Genomic DNA, 4652 nt, shown 5'->3' with positions numbered 1-4652 from the left:
ACAGAGGACCAATGGGACAAGAACACAAATGTGAAATGATGGGCTCATTGAGACAATATTGTCCATGCAAAGATCCTCTGGAGAAAGACTCCGAGAGTTATAACTACTGTAGCATAAACATAGGACTAAGTTAAACTTGTACATTTCTGTTGATCACTCCGTTACGTTGCCTCAAATAGTTTTAGAAGAGAAAAAAATATATATCCTTGTTTTCCACACTATGTGTGTTGTTCCCAAAAGAATGACTGTCTTGGTTCATCAGTGAATTCACTATCCAGGAGAGACTGTGGTATATTTTAAACCTGTTGGGCCAATGAGAAAAGAACCATGCTGGGGAGCGCGATGGACAGTTGGCTGCACCTCAACACTCTGACTCCAGCGGCTAGAATGTGTTTTCATGCCCAGCCTTTGTTCCCCCATCAATGTGTCCTTTAGTTTCAAACAGATCTTTATAGTTTGTGCTTCATAAGCCAATCCTTATTATGATTTTGGGGGACTGTTCTTCCAAGAGCTTGCCAATGAAGATTTAGAGACAGAGCGAAGGCTTCTTCAAGTTCCGAGCCTTGGCTGTGGACAAAACAATCTTAAGTTGGGCAGCTTTCCTCAACACAAAAAAAAAGTTATTCATGGTCATTGCACCAGAAGTAGGATTCTATGAGGAACTCAAAGCTTGGGGGATAAAAAGGAGCAAGAGAATACTGTAACAAACTTCGTACAGAGTTCGGTCTTTTAATTGTTTCATGTTAGATATTCTATGTGTTTACCTCAATTGAAAAAAAAAGAATGTTTTTGCTAGTATCAGATCTGCTGTGGAATTGGTATTGTATGTCCATGGGATCCTCTTTTCTCAGCACGTGTTCCTCACTAGAAGAAAATGCTGTTACCTTTAAGCTTTGTCAAATTTACATTAAAATACTTGTATGAGGACTGTGACGTTATGTTAAAAAAAAAAGGTGTTAAGTCACAAAATGCGGTAATAAATATTTCATTTTTGATTTTTTGTTAGGCTTTGGTGTTTTTAATGGTTTGAAGGTTGCAGGATGCCAGCTACTGTGCGCTGATGGAAGTAGGTGATGGCCCCTCCCCCGGAAGTTGAGCATATTTCAGATGTAACTTACCAACATTTTAAAGTCATCATTGGTAGCTTTTCATTGTGTGTTTGGACTCTTAGGTTTCATCAGCAGAAACTTCCAAAGGTATGAAACTGTGTGCATTATAACCAGCTTGAGAAACCACCTTCAAAATGCCCAGCCTGTCTTATTATCGCCGCATGATGTTTTAAAAAGCAATTTCAGATAAAGCTTTTGCCTTATTGCACCCACCACTAGAATAAAGGGTTTATTCCAACTTAGTTTTATATCATAAGAAATAATGTGTGTGTTCAAACATGATTTATGTGCATTTCTCCCATCTTACTCAAATACCGTTGACTATGTAAATTAAAGCTTATATATAGATGTTTATAGCTAAGTAAACACCTTCTATGGTGTTGGAAATCCTAAGCTTAAAAGGATGCTTAAGCATTAATATTTAATACAAATGACCCAGTGCTGTCCTTTTCCTGTAGATACTTTTTCCATGTGCAGGGATGCAAGTATGACAATTTGGTGGCTAAAGTTTTTTCTTTAAAAAAAGAAAAGGAAAGGAACAGACAGTATGATAGCATTTTCAAAACTTCACTCGGTAATTTAGAGCCATAAGCTTGTTGATATTGTACAGTGTCTGCTAAAGTGTGGGAAATGTGGACGAAGCTTGAGCACCCGCACACCGTAAGCTTTTCCAAATAAATACACTGTCTAGGCTTTCCTAACTCCTGAATGTTGACTCCTCCATTTAAAGAGACAATAAACAGGAGGTAGATGGATGATTCAACTCGATAGGGAAAGAGTTCACTAATCCTCCAAACTGACACTTGGAAGCAATCCATAGTGGCATCTTAGGCAAGCCCTTCCATGTTTCCTCTTTAGACAGCCTTAATGGAAGCTCTCCATGTGAATGAGCAAGAGTATAAATAGCTATTGTTTTCTTTTATATTGTTAAGTAAAATTTTTATAAGTGCGTTTATCACTTTAATTACTGTACTGCTCTTTAAACCTAGGAAAAGCGTTGCTTGACACAAACACACTGATCTTGTAAAACACACACAGCTTCTTTCCCATTTTCTCTGCTCCATTTCACATGGAGTCTTCCTGTAAAATTTAAATATTTGCATATGTTTAAATGCTCTGATGTAAACCCTGACAAGTTCCTCATTTCTAAACTAACTCTCACGTCAGTTGAAAGAAAAAATAATTTATATTGGCAGTTTCTTCTTCCATTGCTTTCGGTAAGGTAAATGCTGAAGGGTTTCCTTGATCACAAGCTCATGTTTATAAAAAGTGTTTTATGGAGTTAGTACATTATTCCACGAAGGGTAGAGCCCAGAGCTGTTGATCCTTAGTTTGAATTCACAAATTCATCTTAAGCTTACTGTCTTGGCCAATCTGTATCCTATCATGCTAATTTTAACCTTAGATATTTGGAGATGAGTGATAATTGAAGTAATATCTATGCATTGCCTTGCCCCACCCCCACCCCATTCTATGACAGGGATGATGAATTTGTCCAATTTTTATAGTGCTTTTTATACCACCTCAGAAGGCGCTTGCTCCTCTCTCGGGTTTACTATTTAGTCTAAAGAGTTCCGATTTGGGTATATTTAAGAAAGACTCAGCTGTCAGACGTAAAGAAACTGGGAATGGTGTTTTGACAGCCATATAGTGTTAAAGGAAATACTGTAGTCTGAATAAAATTGCTTATGTTCTCCAAAACAAGAGTAATATAAAAACACTTTTTTATTTATATGGAAAAGCAAAAGCAGAAATAAACTCCAAAGGTTTCCCTTTCTTCAAGAAATTCCGAGAGAGAGAGAGAGCTGCGGTCGCCATCTGTTAAGGGTTGGGAATTGAGCAAAAAGCCACATTTTAAAGGAAAAGAAAAGTCCAGAGAAGGCTGAGTCTTCCATGCTACCCCCTCTCCTACCCATCCCCAGGTCAGCACCCTGAACCCCCACTCCAACTCCCTGGATGGGTCTGTCCAGCCCATCAAGGTCCTCCTCGCTGCCTGGCCCTCCCACTCCTGCCGGCCTGCTAACCCGGAGCAGACCCGGCAAGGGAAATGTGGCTAATATCTCTAGCAGCTGTCAAAAGGGGGGCCTTTCCTTCAAAGGGATCCTCCACAAATTCTCCATTAGTCTTGCAGGCCAGCAATTTGATAAGGAGCCTGGACCTCCGCTACAAGTTGCAAGAGGGTCCTCTGTTGAGGTGTCTACACAGGGTGGCCCTAGCTAGGCAGCCCCCCTGTGGTCCAGGGGCAGGGGAGGTGGGGAGGAAGGATGGGAGCGAGGAGGATCTGGCTGGCCGTAGTGCGTGCAGAAGGCCTCCCCCTCGCGAGTGTATGTGCTGCACAGACGAACCCGCTGCAAACTGATGGAGGGGACACGGAACAGTTTGTTTTGCAGTGGTCAACTAAAAGCGTCGCGCGTGGGGAGCCCCCGGAGTCCCACCGCGGCTGGAGAGAGGTGCAGCGCTGGACTCTGGCGGTCAGATCGTGATGAGAATGGGGACCGTCGGGGCAGTGTTTGAAGGGAGGTTTTAATATTAATAGTTTCGCTGTAGAGACAGAAGGGAGATTGCGTCTACTGCTCCTCCGGGCAGACTCTGGGTGACAGGAATGATGGATGATCCGGCAGAGCCCAGCGGCCCCTCCCCTCCAGCCCCAACAGTGTCAAAGCTACTTTAGCTGAGGCTTTAGAAATAAAATAAATAAACAGCATCGCCCCCTTCTCTTCGCACCGCCGCCCCACCTCCCGCTTTCCGACACCGATTTATGGATCATTATGAATCAATTACTGCTCTCAATACTTTCCCATTGGCTTAAATAAAACAGTGGAAAGATGAAAACGTGGGGTTTCGGTAGGGGACTTTTTTTTTTTTTTTTTGCCCCTGACAGGAACAATCGCAAAATCCATTATCTCATAATCAGAGGCCCTGGGTTAGGAGGTGAAGAGAAAAGAAGGGGTCACTCAGGAAATAACGCAGGAGCGCCAGAGGGGGAGGTGTCGCCAGTCGCTGCCTTTGTGGTATTTGGGTTGTTTGCTGTGTGTTTGGGGTGTTTTGAACGCAGAGAAGAGGGGTTGCCCGTGAGACTCCTATGCCTATAAGTTCGATGACCTGACCCTTAAACTCCTTTGCCAAATCCTCCTGCAGTGTGTGCCTGGGCAAGCATCTCTTGGTGGCCTGGAGTGAAGTCGCACGTGGGGAAAGGTGTGGAAGAATGGACCAGTCTGCAGGGCAGATTTGCACTTTGTTATAGGCAACTGTGCCGGGCGGCTGGGGGGCCGCGCGGGGACAGTCCCCTCCCGCCACTCAGTCCTGTCCCGCATGCCGCTGGCTGGTTTTGTCTTGCAACTGTTTGGGATCTGGACAACCCACCCCCCTCCTGCCCCCACCTCGCCCGCCGGAGGCTTTTCTTCCCTCTCCGGCCTCTGGCGGGGCGGCGCTCTAGGTCCTTGTAGGTGTTTCTATGACTACATTGTGTGTGTGGGAGGGTCAGATGTGGGGGTTGCCCGAGAGAGGGCCGTTCCTGGGCGGTCATTTATCAATGTCACCCAC

At 44.2% G+C, this 4652-nt stretch overlaps 1 protein-coding gene across 9 annotated transcripts in view; it reads left to right on the top strand.

Moving 5' to 3' along the window:
- The window catches only part of Meis2 (Meis homeobox 2), a 213360-nt gene extending 212360 nt beyond the window's left edge, over positions 1-1000 (top strand). For all 9 annotated transcript variants that reach the window (XM_028875781.2, XM_028875776.2, XM_028875775.2 and 6 more), the window contains one exon: positions 1-1000. This exon is cut by the window's left edge and continues 425 nt beyond it. The gene's annotated coding sequence lies outside the window, so the exon portion shown is untranslated.
- Positions 1001-4652: the final 3652 nt, after the last annotated feature.

Source organism: Peromyscus leucopus, chromosome 4, assembly GCF_004664715.2.
Source record: "Peromyscus leucopus breed LL Stock chromosome 4, UCI_PerLeu_2.1, whole genome shotgun sequence".
In the NCBI taxonomy this organism is placed as follows: domain Eukaryota; kingdom Metazoa; phylum Chordata; class Mammalia; order Rodentia; family Cricetidae; genus Peromyscus; species Peromyscus leucopus.
This window is presented reverse-complemented; position numbering and strand designations above follow the sequence as displayed.